This window comes from Bombina bombina, chromosome 10, assembly GCF_027579735.1.
Source record: "Bombina bombina isolate aBomBom1 chromosome 10, aBomBom1.pri, whole genome shotgun sequence".
In the NCBI taxonomy this organism is placed as follows: Eukaryota; Metazoa; Chordata; class Amphibia; order Anura; family Bombinatoridae; genus Bombina; species Bombina bombina.
In genome coordinates, this window is record NC_069508.1 from 219,287,517 (window position 1) to 219,301,620 (window position 14,104).

Consider the following 14,104-nt stretch of genomic DNA (forward strand, 5'->3'; position numbering starts at 1 on the left):
CAAAATAGTATTAGTAACCTATACTGAGTAAAATGAACAAAAACTAAAAAAATAACAATAACTCTCAGATCCTGACTTATTCAGCCTGGAAACCAACTTAAAATACAGTATATGAGTGCAGGCAGATTTATCAACCTTTACACCAATGTAAAAAAGACAAGTAAACAAAGGGGGAAATAAATGTAAGCCTATCTTATATATCTTAATGGCTTTGTTAATATTTAACATTTAGTAACCAATCTAGAAACAGCATAAAATCAATAATGATAACAAACTTTTAATATAACTATAATGTGCAAAATGGTCCCAAGACCTATTAGTCGGAAAGAGTCTGCTCTTAGAATCTGCATGATGTCCCTTTAGAGATCAGTTTATGTTTTACTAGCATACAGTTACCATAAACCTACTCACAAATCCGAGGTTCACGGCAAGGTATGATTCTTAGGAGCAAGCAAACATCTTCCTACCAAAGTAGGAGACTCTTAGACTTCAAACAGCAATATCAATGATTGTAAGTCCAAGAGGTTTATTAGAGGTAAGTGAACTAAGTTCCATAGATGTTTATGAGCCAACTTCCAGATTCCGTGCTGCCGAGGGGCGCCTCTTCGATTTAGCTGGGGTAAGGGACCAGTTATTTCGGGTCCTCTGTTGGGTATTGCCTGGAGGTCATGAGGAGGCCGGTACGTTCATATCCGGTGGGTCCAAGTGCAGAGTTTCACAAAAGTTTGGGGCTTCTGATATATCGTCACATATTTCTCTTGTCTTCATGAATAACTAGCAGATGAGTGAAGGAATCCCCATCTGTATGGAATACGTTTATTACGCAGGAGTTGTCAGTGGTGAAAATTCCTTGCGTTTTTGCAATGTTCTTTGTGAGAGATCTGCATAAAACTGTATCACAGTCCCTCTAAATCTGATCAACTGGTTCTTGCGCGAGAGATTGAGGAGTTCTTCTTTATCTCAGTAGTTTTTAAATTTAATAATGATATCCCTAGGAGGGGCAGAATCTGGGGGTCTAGCTCTCAGAGCTCTGTGTGCCCGGTCCCATGGGATTTCCTCTTTAGATGAAGTACCTCTAAGATGGTTAAACAGAGCCGGCAGAACTGATTCGGGTACACCCCTTATCCTTAGTTTTTTTTTCTCTTGCTTCTGTTCTCTAAATCTTCAATTTTGGAGTGTAAGGCCTCTATATTAGAAGCAAAGGCATCTACTTGAGATTGTAGACCATCAACATCCTCTCTGATAGTGTCGTTACTGTCCTCTAGGGCCTCTACTCTGAACTTCAAAAAAATGTATAACAGGAGCACCAGGTAAAGTGATGAAAATTATAAATTTTATTGAAATACAAAGGGTATATTAACCCAGGGTAAGAACACACAAAAAGGAAAAGTTTGAACCAACAAACTGATGAACAAAGGCTGACCGGTTTCGGCTGTTGCCTTACTCCTAGCCTGCTAAGCAGGCTAGGAGTAAGGCAACAGCCGAAACCGGTCAGCCTTTGTTCATCAGTTTGTTGGTTCAAACTTTTCCTTTTTGTGTGTTCTTACCCTGGGTTAATATACCCTTTGTATTTCAATAAAATTTATAATTTTCATCACTTTACCTGGTGCTCCTGTTATACATTTTTTTGAAGTTCATATAAAGGCCTGACAGAGAGCACAGGTAATGGATAAACACTGCGAGAGGTTAGCTAACAGCATGCTGCAATAGACTGTATTTCAAAAGGGCTAGCTGGTAATAACGGATGCCATAAAAGAGAAAAAAAACAGCACCTGTCCAGCTAAAGCAATTGGCTAAACTAAATGTTAAGCAGCCAGAGGTGAGAAGAATAGGATTAACATCCCCAGCACATGGGATACAGCACCTGAAACCAAGGAAGCCCTTTCCAAGGAGGCAGTGAGTGGTGAGTCACCTTCATAAAAGTAACTTTAATTCACAGTTGACTGTAATTGCTTCCCTGGAATTTTGAATGGTGGGGGGGTGTTGGGGGAACACCGCCACCACTATATATATACATACATACAGCAGCTTTTCACTAGATATCATTGATAAGAAACTTTCAACTTTTTATCTATCCTTTTTACTTATAAGGATAGTACACACACCCTAACTGTTCCCCTTCCTCTACTCTGAACCCTATTACGTTAATGTCCTGCTTTAAGTTTGCCAATTCTTCACGGACACGAGCACGGGCAATGTCCGCAATATCCTGCTTGGACGGCAAAGTAGATAGTATATTTGAAGGAATTTGAACCACATTTGGTGGTTGAGCGTGTGTGTGTGTTGATTGAGATTGTGGAGAGGCCATTGCTGGTGGGGGTGTGTTAGTGGTCAAAACACTAGAACCTTCCGAAGGGTTAAAATAAGAAGCCACAGAGGAATTTTTACTTATTGGAGGCTTAGACAATCTGTCCGTTTTGGCGTTTCTCTTAGAGGCCATTTGATGTTTTAAAGTCTATTCTTTTATGCTGTATGTTTTTTTATTCGCTGCGGCAGCGGCAAAATCCACGTTCTATAGGTATTATGTATGATCAGGTAATCCTGATGTAGAGTAGGTTCTTCACCACGTAGCTAGGGTGACTTATAAGCTGCGATAAAAAGATAAGTGTGGTGCAGCGTTATAGTTACTTTCCTGCGTGATATGAGTTTATTTATAACTGCGTAGGGCCTTCCACTCTGTTTACTGTAACTTTTTCTTGAGTTGTTTCAGTGCCGTTTTTGAAATACTTCCAGGCTGCTGTGATCAGTTAACGGCTAAAGTTAGCGTTGATGGCCGGTCTCCTCCGTAGCGATCATACCCCTGGCTTTGAATAGGTGACTCTCTGACTACGGAGCAAGATGTTCGATATCAGCCTAGTATATGCTTTTCACTGTACTGCGCCATTATGTCCCTGCACCTCCAGATGCGATCATGCGACTGAGTGTCAGCTAAGACCTCCCGGGTATTTTCGCTCGCTGAGGGTGATCTAAGATGAAGACGTCTTCTGGTAACTGTTTTCAGCTATAAAGCCCAAGTTTGATGGCATTTATGCCTCTAATTGCTGCAGGCTTACACGGAGCTCGGAAATTATGCGGCCATCTTAACCGCTACCGGCTCCGCCCCCCTCCCTTCCCAGTGGTTTAGTCAGATTTTTATGTACTTTAGGCAGAAAGTATATTGTGGCTAGAGTTGGATTTTTTTGTATGAGGATTTTTTTTTTTTCAGTTTTGGAAATAATTCCATTGTTCCACGTCCTTATAATGAATTTATTATATTGGTCCATATATTCTGATTGAGGATTAAAGAATAGGTTTTTTTATAACAGTCTTGGTTTGTCAATTGTCATAGAGCCTCCTCTACATAATCTTGTTTGGACCACAGGACTATATTTCCGCCCGTATCCGAGGGCTTAATGACTACATCTGTCCAAGTTTTTATCTCTTGTAGGGCACTTATCTCAGAGTATGTGAGGTGGTTATTTACATTATAGACAGGTAGTTGTTCAATTCTATTACATACAATTTGAGAAAATACGTTTACTTGTGGTGAAATAGACACTGAGGGCATGAAAGTGGATTTTGGTTTCAAATTCTTCTTCCGTAGAACAGTCGTTGACAAATTTGTTTAAAAGTTGGGAGCCAGTAGGAATATTTAGGAGCCAATCATACTTTTAGGAGCCAGACAGTGGTATTTGCATATAGAAATATGGAGAATAACCCAAAAAGTTAGGTGCCAGTAGTAAAATTATAGGAGACAGTGGCTCCCAGGCTCCTGGGTTTGTCGAGCCCTGCCATAGAATATTATGAATGTCATTATAATACTTGCCCAATAATGCTTCTAAATCCCTTAGGGATTTTAAATCTTCCTTCGATAGCGAGGGATTATTTTTGTTTGAATACATCTTTTTCAATAAAAGTTTCGTGAAAATAATTGTATATCTTTTAGTTATTTCAAACTTATTAAGTCTATTAGTGGGGCAGAAAGTTAGCTCTCTCTCTTTCTCTTTCTTTCTCTCTCTTTCTTTCTCTCTCTTTCTCTCTTTCTTTCTCTCTCTTTCTTTCTCTCTCTTTCTTTCTCTCTCTTTCTTTCTCTCTCTTTCTTTCTCTCTCTTTCTTTCTCTCTCTTTCTTTCTCTCTCTTTCTTTCTTTCTCTCTCTTTCTTTCTCTTTCTTTCTCTCTCTTTCTTTCTCTCTCTTTCTTTCTCTCTTTCTTTCTCTCTCTTTCTTTCTTTCTTTCTCTTTCTTTCTTTCTCTTTCTTTCTCTCTCTTTCTTTCTCTCTCTTTCTTTCTCTCTCTTTCTTTCTCTCTCTTTCTTTCTCTCTCTTTCTTTCTCTCTCTTTCTTTCTCTCTCTTTCTTTCTCTCTCTCTTTCTTTCTCTCTCTTTCTTTCTCTCTCTTTCTTTCTCTCTCTTTCTTTCTCTCTCTCTCTTTCTCTCTCTCTCTTTCTCTCTCTCTCTTTCTTTCTCTCTCTTTCTTTCTCTCTCTTTCTTTCTCTCTCTTTCTTTCTCTCTCTTTCTTTCTCTCTCTTTCTTTCTCTCTCTTTCTTTCTCTCTCTTTCTTTCTCTCTCTTTCTTTCTCTCTCTTTCTTTTTCTTTCTCTCTCTTTCTTTCTTTCTCTCTCTCTTTTTTTTTCTCGTTATATTGGACGCCTGTTGTTGTCGTTGACTTAATGCTAAAAAAGACACACTGTTACTAGCTTGGCTTATTGTAGGCATGGGATTCACTTGAGCTTCTATAACTGATAAGTTTCTTGTCATTGGCTCAGTGTCTTCTTTATTACTTTCATTATCTGAAATATCAGTTTCAGTGTCTGTACCACTGTTATCCTCTCTTATAATATTTCGGTTATACTTAGTTCTATTGGTAGTATAAGATCTCCACTTATAAACTCTCTGATGTTGAAAATCATCTATATCCCTTTGCAATTTTTGTTTTTTAGTTTGAATTAATTCACTCTCCAATTTATCAAGTTCTTTTTGCTATGTCTGATACGTCTCCACAAAGTCAAAGTCAAAGAGTTCATTATGTTCTTTAATCTCTGCATCAAGTTTATTTAATTCTAAAGTGTCATGTTTAATTAGCACTTGTATTAATTTGAGGGAACATTCGGTTAAGGTACCTTCCCATTCTTTGACTAATTCTTCATTATTTAAAGTGAATGCTGGAAAAACCCTGATTCTCAAGCCTATAGGTATTATACCACGTTCTGCATACTTTTCGAAAAAGTGCCAATTCCACCACCTTTTGGTTTGTTTATATAAAGTTTGATGTAATTTACATAAAGTGTTATTAAGTTCATCTTTTGTTATTTGGGTATGTATGTATTGGGTACTTGTAAAGCGCGGCTAATCACCCGTAAGGGTCTCAAGGCACTGCTCATTTTATCGAGCTCAGAAGGATGAAAGGCTGAGTGGACCTCACCGGGGTTCGAACCTGCAACCCTTGGGTTGCTACAGAGCACATTCGTGCCTTAGCATGCTGAGCTATCTGTCCGGGTATAATCAATATTCGTTTTGTTGAACAATTGATTTAGTTCCTTAAGTCTTTTTTGTTGCCTAAGGAGTAAGTCTTGTTGGAGATTAATATAATTAAATTCCCTCTAAAGAAAACTAGGATAAACCTAGTCAGAGGCGTAACATTTTAATTTTTTTTTTGCAACATGTAACACTGTAAAAAAATTCTGTTAATCATGTCAACTTACACTTAAAATGAGAAAAGGACAAACACACCTGCACTGATAGCCTGATAGTGATAGCTGTAGAGGGGGGGGGTAGGGACTGTAGTGGAGTATAGGGGCTGTAGGAGGATAGGGGCTGTAGTGATGGGATGGGGGCTGTAGTGATGGGATGGGGGCTGTAGTGATGGGATGGGGGCTGTAGTGATGGGATGGGGGCTGTAGTGATGGGATGGGGGCTGTAGTGTGGGGATGGGGGCTGTAGTGGTGAGAATCCTCAGTGGCATATTTAATAGTAATGACTATAATAAGATATTAGTGCTAGCTCAGTATTAGTTGTACCAGTATTAATAATAGTAATAGCTGTACCAGTATTATTAATAGTAATAGCTATAATAAGATATTAGTGCTAGCTCAGTAATAGTTGTACCAGTATTAATAATAGTAATGGTTATAATAAGATATTAGTGCTAACTCAGTAATAGCTGTACCAGTATTAATAATAGTAATGACTATAATAAGATATTAGTGCTAGCTCAGTAATAGCTGTACCAGTATTAATAATAGTAATGGTTATAATAAGATATTAGTGCTAGCTCAGTAATAGCTGTACCAGTATTAATAATAGTAATTACTATAATAAGATATTAGTGCTAGCTCAGTAATAGCTGTACCAGTATTAATAATAGTAATAGCTCTACCAGTATTAATAATAGTAATAGCTGTACCAGTATTAATAGTAGTAATAGCTGTACCAGTATTAATAATAGTAATGGTTATAATAAGATATTAGTGCTAACTCAGTAATAGCTGTACCAGTATTAATAATAGTAATGGTTATAATAACATATTAGTGCTAGCTCAGTAATAGCTGTACCAGTAATAATAATAATACTAATAATAATATTAATAATAGCTATAATAAGATATTAGTGCTAGCTCAGTAATAGCTGTACCAGTATTAATAATAGTAATAGCTATAATAAGATATTAGTGCTAGCTCAGTAATAGCTGTACCAGTATTAATAATAGTTATGACTATAATAAGATATTAGTGCTAGGTCAGTAATAGCTGTACCAGTATTAATAATAGTAATAGCTGTACCAGTATTAATAATAGTAATAGCTGTACCAGTATTAATAATAGTAATGGCTATAATAAGATATTAGTGCTAGCTCAGTAATAGCTGTACCAGTATTAATAATAGTAATTACTATAATAAGATATTAGTGCTAGCTCAGTAATAGCTGTACCAGTATTAATAATAGTAATGGCTATAATAAGATATTAGTGCTAGCTCAGTAATAGCTGTACCAGTATTAATAGTAGTAATAGCTGTACCAGTATTAATAATAGTAATGACTATAATAAGATATTAGTGCTAGCTCAGTAATAGCTGTACCAGTATTAATAATAGTAATGACTATAATAAGATATTAGTGCTAGCTCAGTAATAGCTGTACCAGTATTAATAGTAGTAATAGCTGTACCAGTATTAATAATAGTAATGACTATAATAAGATATTAGTGCTAGCTCAGTAATAGCTGTACCAGTATTAATAATAGTAATAGCTATAATAAGATATTAGTGCTAGCTCAGTAATAGCTGTACCAGTATTAATAATAGTAATAGCTATAATAAGATATTAGTGCTAGCTCAGTAATAGCTGTACCAGTATTAATAATAGTAATTACTATAATAAGATATTAGTGCTAGCTCAGTAATAGCTGTACCAGTATTAATAATAGTAATAGCTGTACCAGTATTAATAATAGTAATAGCTGTACCAGTATTAATAGTAGTAATAGCTGTACCAGTATTAATAATAGTAATGGTTATAATAAGATATTAGTGCTAACTCAGTAATAGCTGTACCAGTATTAATAATAGTAATGGTTATAATAACATATTAGTGCTAGCTCAGTAATAGCTGTACCAGTAATAATAATAATACTAATAATAATATTAATAATAGCTATAATAAGATATTAGTGCTAGCTCAGTAATAGCTGTACCAGTATTAATAATAGTAATAGCTATAATAAGATTTTAGTGCTAGCTCAGTAATAGCTGTACCAGTATTAATAATAGTAATAGCTGTACCAGTATTAATAATAGTAATAGCTGTACCAGTATTAATAATAGTAATAGCTGTACCAGTATTAATAATAGTAATAGCTATAATAAGATATTAGTGCTAGCTCAGTAATAGCTGTACCAGTATTAATAATAGTAATGGCTATAATAAGATATTAGTGCTAGCTCAGTAATAGCTGTACCAGTATTAATAATAGTAATTACTATAATAAGATATTAGTGCTAGCTCAGTAATAGCTGTACCAGTATTAATAATAGTAATGGCTATAATAAGATATTAGTGCTAGCTCAGTAATAGCTGTACCAGTATTAATAGTAGTAATAGCTGTACCAGTATTAATAATAGTAATGACTATAATAAGATATTAGTGCTAGCTCAGTAATAGCTGTACCAGTATTAATAATAGTAATTACTATAATAAGATATTAGTGCTAGCTCAGTAATAGCTGTACCAGTATTAATAGTAGTAATAGCTGTACCAGTATTAATAATAGTAATTACTATAATAAGATATTAGTGCTAGCTCAGTAATAGCTGTACCAGTATTAATAATAGTAATAGCTATAATAAGATATTAGTGCTAGCTCAGTAATAGCTGTACCAGTATTAATAATAGTAATAGCTATAATAAGATATTAGTGCTAGCTCAGTAATAGCTGTACCAGTATTAATAATAGTAATAGCTATAATAAGATATTAGTGCTAGCTCAGTAATAGCTGTACCAGTATTAATAATAGTAATGACTATTATAAGATATTAGTGCTAGCTCAGTAATAGCTGTACCAGTATTAATAATAGTAATAGCTATAATAAGATATTAGTGCTAGCTCAGTAATAGCTGTACCAGTATTAATAGTAGTAATAGCTGTACCAGTATTAATAATAGTAATGACTATAATAAGATATTAGTGCTAGCTCAGTAATAGCTGTACCAGTATTAATAATAGTAATTACTATAATAAGATATTAGTGCTAGCTCAGTAATAGCTGTACCAGTATTAATAGTAGTAATAGCTGTACCAGTATTAATAATAGTAATGACTATAATAAGATATTAGTGCTAGCTCAGTAATAGCTGTACCAGTATTAATAATAGTAATAGCTATAATAAGATATTAGTGCTAGCTCAGTAATAGCTGTACCAGTATTAATAATAGTAATAGCTATAATAAGATATTAGTGCTAGCTCAGTAATAGCTGTACCAGTATTAATAATAGTAATTACTATAATAAGATATTAGTGCTAGCTCAGTAATAGCTGTACCAGTATTAATAATAGTAATAGCTGTACCAGTATTAATAATAGTAATAGCTGTACCAGTATTAATAATAGTAATGGTTATAATAACATATTAGTGCTAGCTCAGTAATAGCTGTACCAGTAATAATAATATTAATAATAATATTAATAATAGCTATAATAAGATATTAGTGCTAGCTCAGTAATAGCTGTACCAGTATTAATAATAGTAATGGTTATAATAACATATTAGTGCTAGCTCAGTAATAGCTGTACCAGTAATAATAATATTAATAATAGCTATAATAAGATATTAGTGCTAGCTCAGTAATAGCTGTACCAGTATTAATAATAGTAATAGCTATAATAAGATTTTAGTGCTAGCTCAGTAATAGCTGTACCAGTATTAATAATAGTTATGACTATAATAAGATATTAGTGCTAGGTCAGTAATAGCTGTACCAGTATTAATAATAGTAATAGCTGTACCAGTATTAATAATAGTAATAGCTATAATAAGATATTAGTGCTAGCTCAGTAATAGCTGTACCAGTATTAATAATAGTAATGGCTATAATAAGATATTAGTGCTAGCTCAGTAATAGCTGTACCAGTATTAATAATAGTAATGGCTATAATAAGATATTAGTGCTAGCTCAGTAATAGCTGTACCAGTATTAATAGTAGTAATAGCTGTACCAGTATTAATAATAGTAATGACTATAATAAGATATTAGTGCTAGCTCAGTAATAGCTGTACCAGTATTAATAATAGTAATTACTATAATAAGATATTAGTGCTAGCTCAGTAATAGCTGTACCAGTATTAATAGTAGTAATAGCTGTACCAGTATTAATAATAGTAATGACTATAATAAGATATTAGTGCTAGCTCAGTAATAGCTGTACCAGTATTAATAATAGTAATAGCTATAATAAGATATTAGTGCTAGCTCAGTAATAGCTGTACCAGTATTAATAATAGTAATAGCTATAATAAGATATTAGTGCTAGCTCAGTAATAGCTGTACCAGTATTAATAATAGTAATAGCTATAATAAGATATTAGTGCTAGCTCAGTAATAGCTGTACCAGTATTAATAATAGTAATGACTATTATAAGATATTAGTGCTAGCTCATTAATAGCTGTACCAGTATTAATAATAGTAATAGCTATAATAAGATATTAGAGCTAGCTCAGTAATAGCTGTACCAGTATTAATAATAGTAATAGCTATAATAAGATATTAGTGCTAGCTCAGTAATAGCTGTACCGGTAATAATAATAGTTATGACTATAATAAGATATTAGTGCTAGGTCAGTAATAGCTGTACCAGTATTAATAATAGTAATGGCTATAATAAGATATTAGTACTAGCTCAGTAATAGCTGTACCGGTAATAATAATAGTTATGACTATAATAAGATATTAGTGCTAGGTCAGTAATAGCTGTACAAGTATTAATAATAGTAATGGCTATAATAAGATATTAGTGCTAGCTCAGTAATAGTTGTACCAGTATTAATAATAGTAATAGCTATAATAAGATATTAGTGCTAGCTCAGTAATAGCTGTACCGGTAATAATAATAGTTATGACTATAATAAGATATTAGTGCTAGGTCAGTAATAGCTGTACCGGTAATAATAATAGTTATGACTATAATAAGATATTAGTGCTAGGTCAGTAATAGCTGTACAAGTATTAATAATAGTAATGGCTATAATAAGATATTAGTGCTAGGTCAGTAATAGCTGTACCGGTAATAATAATAGTTATGACTATAATAAGATATTAGTGCTAGGTCAGTAATAGCTGTACAAGTATTAATAATAGTAATGGCTATAATAAGATATTAGTACTAGCTCAGTAATAGCTGTACCGGTAATAATAATAGTTATGACTATAATAAGATATTAGTGCTAGGTCAGTAATAGCTGTACAAGTATTAATAATAGTAATGGCTATAATAAGATATTAGTGCTAGCTCAGTAATAGCTGTACCAGTATTAATAATAGTAATAGCTATAATAAGATATTAGAGCTAGCTCAGTAATAGCTGTACCAGTATTAATAATAGTAATAGCTATAATAAGATATTAGTGCTAGCTCAGTAATAGCTGTACCAGTATTAATAATAGTAATAGCTATAATAAGATATTAGTGCTAGCTCAGTAATAGCTGTACCAGTCTGTTAATTTTGACGGCAAATTTCAATTTAGTCTTAGTTTTAGTCTTTTGACTAAAATGCCATTTTCGTTTTAGTCGTATTTTAGTCATCTGAATTGTTTTAGTTTTAGTCGACTGAATCTCCAGTAGATTTTAGTCAACTAAAATCTAAGGGGTTTAGTTAAAGTGTAATGCATTATTTAAGCATTTCTGTATCATTTGCAAACTGATTACATACTCCAGGAGTAAACATAACACCTGTTATTATTTATGGTATTAAGGTTTAAACATGCAATGCAGACACAGATTTAGCCGTTGTGATATGTAACATCTTTATTAAACTTATAATTAAATACAACCAAGTTTCATAAACAAACAGAAGTGCAACTTTAAAATATATATAAAAAAAAAACTGTAAACTGTATTGGCTGTATTGCACATATTACCCAATATAAAAACTTTAACAGTTCTCTGTTAATAATTAAAACAAGTATCAAGTAACTCAACACAACAAACAGTTTCTTCAGCTAGCACAGGCACAGCATAACTTAAACCCATATTCATGGGTTATGCTTATTTCTATAGGAAGAATCAATTGATTGTTCACAGATTCGAAAAAAGTTTCGGCAATGATATTAGCACTGCTCTAGAATTTTCAAACTCATTATATACTCCTGGAGTAAAGGTTTATTAACCTGTTTTTATTTATGCTATTAAGGTTTGAACATGCAATACAGATATAACAGATGTAACTGTTGTGGTATATAACATGTCTATTTAGCTTAAAATTTAATAAAATTAAGTTTCGTAAATTTTACAAAAGAGCAGTAATTGGATATGGATTGATTATAACACCTTGCATAAAATGTTTTTGTCAGCAAATTTTGATTTATTTTTAGTCATTGTCTTTTGACTAAAATGTCATTTTAGTTTTAGTCGTATTTTAGTCATCAGAATTTCTTTAGTTTTATAGTCATTTTAGTCTAGTTTTAGTCGACGAAATTAACACTGGAACCAGTATTAATAATAGTAATGACTATAATAAGATATTAGTGCTAGCTCAGTAATAGCTGTACCAGTATTAATAATAGTAATTACTATAATAAGATATTAGTGCTAGCTCAGTAATAGTTGTACCAGTATTAATAATAGTAATAGCTGTACCAGTATTAATAATAGTAATAGCTATAATAAGATATTAGTGCTTGCTCAGTAATAGCTGTACAAGTATTAATAATAGTAATAGCTATAATAAGATATTAGTGCTAGCTCAGTAATAGCTGTACCAGTATTAATAATAGTAATAGCTGTACCAGTATTATTAATAGTAATAGCTATAATAAGATATTAGTGCTAGCTCAGTAATAGCTGTACCAGTATTAATAATAGTTACGACTATAATAAGATATTAGTGCTAGCTCAGTAATAGCTGTACAAGTATTAATAATAGTAATTACTATAATAAGATATTAGTGCTAGCTCAGTAATAGCTGTACCAGTATTAATAATAGTAATAGCTATAATAAGATATTAGTGCTAGCTCAGTAATAGCTGTACCAGTATTAATAATAGTAATGGCTATAATAAGATATTAGTGCTAGCTCAGTAATAGCTGTACAAGTATTAATAATAGTAATTACTATAATAAGATATTAGTGCTAGCTCAGTAATAGTTGTACCAGTATTAATAACAGTAATGAGTATAAAAAGATATTAGTGCTAGCTCAGTAATAGTTGTACCAGTATTAATAATAGTAATAGCTGTACCAGTATTATTAATAGTAATGGTTATAATAAGATATTAGTGCTAGCTCAGTAATAGCTGTACCAGTATTAATAATAGTAATGACTATAATAAGATATTAGTGCTAACTCAGTAATAGCTGTACCAGTATTAATAATACTAATGGCTATAATAAGATATTAGTGCTAGCTCAGTAATAGCTGTACCAGTATTAATAATAGTAATAGCTATAATAAGATATTAGTGCTACCTCAGTAATAGTTGTACCAGTATTATTAATAGTAATGGCTATAATAAGATATTAGTGCTAGTTCAGTTATAGCTGTACCAGTATTAATAATAGTAATTACTATAATAAGATATTAGTGCTAGCTCAGTAATAGTTGTACCAGTATTATTAATAGTAATGGCTATAATAAGATATTAGTGCTAGGTCAGTAATAGCTGTACAAGTATTAATAATAGTAATAGCTATAATAAGATATTAGTGCTAGCTCAGTTATAGCTGTACCAGTATTATTAATAATAATAGCTATAATAAGATTTTCTCTCTCTTTCTCTCTTTCTCTTTCTCTCTTTCTCTCTTTCTCTCTTTCTCTCTCTTTCTCTCTCTTTCTCTCTCTTTCTCTCTCTTTCTCTCTCTTTCTCTCTCTTTCTCTCTCTTTCTCTCTCTTTCTCTCTCTTTCTCTCTCTTTCTCTCTCTTTCTCTCTCTTTCTCTCTCTTTCTCTCTCTTTCTCTCTCTTTCTCTCTCTTTCTCTCTCTTTCTCTCTCTTTCTCTCTCTTTCTCTCTCTTTCTCTCTCTTTCTCTCTCTTTCTCTCTCTCTTTCTCTCTCTTTCTTTCTCTCTCTTTCTTTCTCTCTCTCTCTTTCTCTCTCTCTCTCTCTCTTTCTCTTCTCTCTCTCTCTTTCTTCTCTCTCTCTCTCTTTCTTTCTCTCTCTCTCTCTCTCTTTCTTTCTCTCTCTCTCTCTCTCTCTCTCTCTTTCTTTCTCTCTCTCTCTCTCTCTTTCTTTCTCTCTCTCTCTCTCTCTTCTCTCTCTCTCTCACTCTCTCTCTCTCTCTCTCTGTTTCTTCTCACTCTTTTCTCTCTCTCTCTCTCTCTTTCTTTCTCTCTCTCTCTTTCTTTCTCTCTCTCTCTTTCTTTCTCTCTCTCTCTTTCTTTCTCTCTCTCTCTTTCTTTCTCTCTCTCTCTTTCTTTC

General features: G+C 32.9%; 1 protein-coding gene across 1 annotated transcript in view; it reads left to right on the forward strand.

Annotated features, from left to right (window-relative positions):
• MIER1 (MIER1 transcriptional regulator) overlaps positions 1-14,104 on the forward strand; it is a 670,836-nt gene that overhangs the window by 14,005 nt on the left and 642,727 nt on the right. The gene's annotated exons all lie outside the window — the stretch shown is intronic.